This window comes from Oncorhynchus clarkii, chromosome 12, assembly GCF_045791955.1.
Source record: "Oncorhynchus clarkii lewisi isolate Uvic-CL-2024 chromosome 12, UVic_Ocla_1.0, whole genome shotgun sequence".
Lineage (NCBI taxonomy): Eukaryota > Metazoa > Chordata > Actinopteri > Salmoniformes > Salmonidae > Oncorhynchus > Oncorhynchus clarkii.
Window position 1 is genome coordinate 68,799,526 of NC_092158.1, and position 6,000 is coordinate 68,805,525.

Sequence of the window (6,000 nt, forward strand, 5' to 3'; positions counted from 1 at the left end):
CAGTGTGAAGCAATTGGTAGCTAGGTAAACTACACAGAGTTTACAAAACATTAGGCACACCTTCCTAATATTGAGTTGCACCCCTATTTGCCCTCAGAACAGTCTCAATTCGTCAGGGCATGGACTCTACAAGAAGTCGAAAGCATTCCACAGGAATGCTGGCCCATGTTGACTCCAATGCATCCCACAGTTGTGCCAAGTTGGGTGGCTGTCCTTTGGGCGGTGGGCCATTCTTGATAATCTAGAGGTGAAAAACCCACACCTATTTAGGCGAGGTGCTGGCTAGCGGAGTGGATCACTTTTTTTTAAATAACGGAGAACCGCATACTCTAGGAGCTCAGATGCAAAAATATGTATGTCCAATGTTTCGACAGACAAGCTGTCTTCACCATTCTTGATACACAGGGAAAACTGAGTGAAAACCCCAGCAGCTTTGCAGTTCTTGACACTCAAATCGGTGCGCCTGGCACATACTACCATACCCTGTTCAAAGGCACTTAAATCTTTTGTGGTGCCCATTCACCCTCTGAATGGCACACATACACAATCCATGTCTCAATTGTCTCTAGGCTTAAACATCCTCTTTAACCTGTCTCCTCCCCTTCATTTACACTGAAGTGGATTTAACAAGTTAAATCAATAAGGGATCATAGCATTCACCTGGTCAGTCTGTCAGGGAAAGAGCATTTTGTACACATTGTGTAGCTTTCCCAACACTGATCAATACAATCTTGGAATATTTTAAATTCTCCATTAACTAGAATGAAAGTATTCAGACCCCTTGACTTTCTCCACATTTTGTTACGTTACAGCCATATTCTAAAATGTTCCCCCCCCCTCCCTCAATCTACACACAACACCCTGGAATGGCAACGCAAAAACAGGTTTAGAAATGTTTATATTTTATAAAATAAGAATAACGGAAATATCACATTTTCATAAGTATGCAGACTCTTTACTCAGTACTTTGTTGAAGCACCTTTGACAGTGATTACTGCATCGAGTCGCCCATTCTTCTCTGCAGACCATCTCAAGCTCTGTTAGGTTGGATGGGGTGTGTTGCTGCACAGGTATTTTCAGGTCTCTCCAGAAATGGGTTCAAGTCCAGGCTCTGGCCCTGAAGGACATTCAGAGACTTGTCCCGAAGCCACTCCTGTGTTGTCTTGGTTGTCTGCTTAGGGTCGTTGTCCAGTTGGAAGGTGTACCTTCACCCCAAACTGAGGTCCTGAGTGCTCCTCTGGAGCAGGTTTTCATCAATAAATTCTCCGTACTTTGCCCCGTTCATCTTTGCCTAGATCCTGACTAGTCTACCAGTCACTGCCACTGAAAAACATCCCCACAGCATGATGCTGCCACACCCATGCTTCACTGTAGGGATGGTGCCAGGTTTCCTCCAGACATGATGCTTGGCATTCAGGCCATAGTCTGAGAGTCTTTAGGTGCCTTTTGTCAAACTCCAAGCCGGCTGTCATGTTCCTTTTACTGAATAGTGGCTTCCATCTGGCCACTACCATAAAGGCCTGATTGGTGGAGTGCTGCATAGATGGTTGTCCTTCTGGAAGGTTCTCCCATCTCACCAACCTCATGGCTTGATTTTTGCTCTGACATGCACTGTCAACTGTGGGACCTTATATAGACAGGTGTGTTCCTTTCCAAATCATGTCCAATCAATTGAATTTACCACAGGTGGACTCCAATCAAGTTGTAGAAACATCTCAAGGATGATCAATGGAAACAGGATGCACCTGAGCTCAATTTCAAGTCTCATAGCAAAGGATCTGTATACTTAAGTTATTTCTTTATTTTTTTATATAGATTTGCAAACATTTCTAAAAACCTGTTCACTTTGTCATTATGGGGTATTTTGTGTAGATTGCTGAGAAAAAAGTCATATTTAATCAATTTTAGAATAAGGCTGTAACGCAACAAAATGTGGAAAAAGTCAAGAGGTCTGAATACTACGACCTGCAGTAGTGTTTAGCTGATGAATGTGTCATTTGTCTCTATAGAGTAGCCTACAACTTTATACGTTTGTCATTTCATTTGATCCAATCTGTCATTTAGGAAATTAGGAGTCACATCTAATGTAGATCCTATAAATATTCAAATGGTCAACTAGATTTTGATTTAATAGCATATTTTTTTCAATTAGGCTTGAGGAGTGTTTCCTCTTTTGATTAATAGGGTATTACAGCCTGTCATGCAATATACCCATTCCCAATCTGTTATCTTTTGTCTCTGGTGGACAGATGGCATTTGGCATTTAAATAGTCTCTCAGTAGGCTCAGTGAGAGCAGTGGAGTGACTGCTAAAGAACAATCTGTGATTCAGTGGAGGTCAGATGAGGAAGACCTATTAATAGAGTCAGGTTTCTTCCAATCAAATGTAAATATGTGGTTATCATAAAGTTTCCTTGAAAAAACACAATTCAAACACAGTTATTTTTTCATCATGTCTTTTAATGTGATTGTAATGTTTTCTTTCCCCCACCAGAAGACTTTACCCACTTAGTTTTTATTATTTTATTAGGATACACATTAGCTGTTGCCATGGCACCAGCTACTCTTCCTGGGGTCCAAACGGAGATAAACACATTTAATCAAACAAAGCAATGTGCATTATACAAATTTACATTGCTCAATTATAATATTACAACACTACATTACATTACTAAGAATAATGTTTGGGTGTGTGTTTTATTGTGTGTGTGTCTCTTCACAGTCTGCGTTGTGCAGTTTTATCTGGGGTCCAAACGGAGATAAACACATTTAATCAAACAAAGCAATGTGCATTATACAAATTTACATTGCTCAATTATAATATTACAACACTACATTACATTACTAAGAATAATGTTTGGGTGTGTGTTTTATTGTGTGTGTGTCTCTTCACAGTCTGCGTTGTGCAGTTTTATCTGTTTTTTCAATTAAATCAGATTTTACTGCTAGCTTGAGTTACCTGAGGTGGAAGAGAGCTCCATGTAGTCATGGCTCTATATAGTACTGTGTGTTTCCTAGCCTCTGTTCTGGACTTGGGGACTGTAAAGAGACCTTTGGTGGAATGTCTTAGGAGGTATGTATGACAGTTTGGTACTTTAAACAAGTCAATACCTCTCACAAAGACCAGTAGTGATGCAGTCAATATCTCCTCTACTTTGAGCCAAGAGATTAATATGCATGCTGTTGATATTATCCCTCTGAGTACATTTAAGGGCTAGACCTACTCTGTTCTAGACTGACTGTAATTTGCCTGTCCTTTTTTGCCACACTTGACCATACATACTGGGCAGTAGTCCAGGTTTGATAAATCAACAAACCGCAGGACTTGTTTTGCTGATTGTAATGTCAAGAAAGCAGAACAGAGCTTTGTCACGGATAGACCTCTCCCCATTTTAGCAACCGTTGAATCTATATGTTTTAACCATGTCAGCTTACAATCTAGGGTTACACCAAGCAGTTTAGTCTCCTCAACTTTCTCAATCACCACATTATTCATGACTAGATTTAGATGAGGTTTAGGGTTTAGCGAATGATTTGTCCTAAACAATGTTTTTGATATATTTAGGTCTAGCATATTACTAGCCACCTATTCAAAAACTGACTGCAGCTCTTTGTTAAGGTTTGCAGGGATTTCACTTGCTGGGTAGTTGTTGTGTACAATGTTGAGGCATCAGCATACATAGACACACAGGCTTTATTCCAGGCTAGTGGTAGGTCATTAGTAAAGAAAAATATATATAAACAGTAGCGGGCCAAGGCAGCTGCTTTGAGGTATACCACACTCTACCTGGTTTACGTTAGAGGCTTCGATTAAATAAAACCCTCTGTGTTCTATTAGATAGGTAGCTCACAATCATTATTAATATGGCAGAGGATGTAAATCCATAACATATACATTTTTTTTAGCAACAGATTATGATCGAAAATATAAAAAGTCTAAATACAGCTCCCACAATCTTCTTATCAATTTCTTTTAGCCAATCATCAGTTATTTTTTGTCAGTGCCGTACATATTGAGTACCCTTCACTATAAGCATGCTGAAAGTCTGTTCATCTATTTACAGTGAAATAACATTGTATCTGGTCAAAGAAAATTTCAAAAGTTTACTAAGGCCTATTGGGGCTGTTTGAACCGGTAAAGAGTGCTTTGCTACACTTATGTAAAGTAAGTGAAAAAAGACTAAAGGAATAAGGTAAAGTCCTACGAGGTGATGGCAACGGCTGAATGGCACAACAATGGGCCTCGGGATCGTATCACAGTATCTCTGTGCATTCAAATTGCAATCAATAAAATGCAATTGTGTTCGTTGTCTTTAGCTTATGCCTGCCTGCCCTTACCAAAACCCTACTGCCACCCTCTGTTCACAACATTGACATCAGCAAACCGCTCACCCTCATGACACCATACACGTGGTCTGCGGTTGTGAGGCCAGTTGGATGTACTGCCAAATTCTCTAAAATGACGGAGGTGGGTTATGGTAGAGAAATGAACGTTCAATTCTCTCACAACAGCTCTGGTGGACATTCCTGCGGTCAGCATGCCAATTCCACGCTCCCTCAAAACTTAAGACATCTGTGGCATTGTGTTGAGTGAAAAAAACATTTTAGAGGCCTTTTATTGTAATGATCTTGTTGTTAAATCAGATTCTTGATATTCCACACCTGTCAGGTGGCTGGATTATCTTGGCAAGGGAGAAATGCTCACTATCTTGGATGTAAACAACCTTTTGCACAAAATTTTGTGCATATGGAACATTTCTGGGATCTTTTATTTCAGCACATGAAACATGGGATCATAACTTTACGTTTTATATTTTTGTTCAGTTTAAATTGCAATCCACACTGCGCTCACCCACCAAGACAAGAGGGGAAATACCTATGTGAAAATGCTGCTTATTGACTACAGCTCAGTGTTAAACACTATAGTCCCCTCCAAGCTCATTACCAAGATTGGGACCCTGGGACTGAACACCTCCCTCTGCAACTGGATCCTGGACTTGCTGATGGGATGCCCCCAGCTGGTGAGGGTAGGTAACAACACCTGCGCCACGCTGACCAACAACACTTAGTTGTGTACTTAGTGTTCTTAGTCCCCTCCTGTACTCCCTGTTCACCCATCACTTGGTGGCCAACTCCATCATCAAGTTTGCTGATGACACGGCGGTGGTGGACCTGATCGCCGACAGTGATGAGACAGCCTACAGAGAGGAGGTCAGAGACCTGACAGTGTGGTGCCATGGAAAAAAATCTCCATCTTAATGTCAATCAAGACCAAGGAGCTGATTGTGAAAAGGGGGCACCCCCATCCACGCTGACAGGGTGGAATGGAAAGGAGAGGGTCAAGCGCTATAAGTTCCTCTGTGTCCCCATCACTGATAACTTAACATGGTCCTCTCACACCGGCACAGTCGTGAAGAAGGCGCGACACCACCTTTTTACACTCAGGAGGCTAAAGAAATTTGGCAAGGCCCCTCAGATCTTCAACAGATACACCATTGAGGGTATCTTGACTGGCTGCATCACTTCCTGGTATGGCAACTGCACCGCCCTCGTCCGCAAGGCCCTAGAGAGTGGTGCGGATGACCCAGCACATCGAGCTCCCACTCATTCAGGACATACACACCAAGCAGTGTCTGATGAAGGCCTGAAAAATGTCCAACGACTCCAGTCACCCCTGCCATGGACTGTTCTCTCTCCTTCCGTCCGGTAGGCGGAACCAAAGTATCAGGTCTCGGACCAACAGGCTCCGAGACAGCTTCTACCCCCAAGCAATGAGAATTTTAAACAGACAATAGATGCCCACCCCCACCAAGGACTATATACATACTCACAGGTCTCCGCCCACACACCCACACACACATAAACTGATACTCTTGCACAGACTCACCCACTCACATTCACTCATGTGCCTTCAGAAACTATTCGCACACCTTGACTGTTTACACATTTTAAGTGTGGCAGCCTGAATTGAAAATTGATTACATTTAGCTTTTTGTAAATT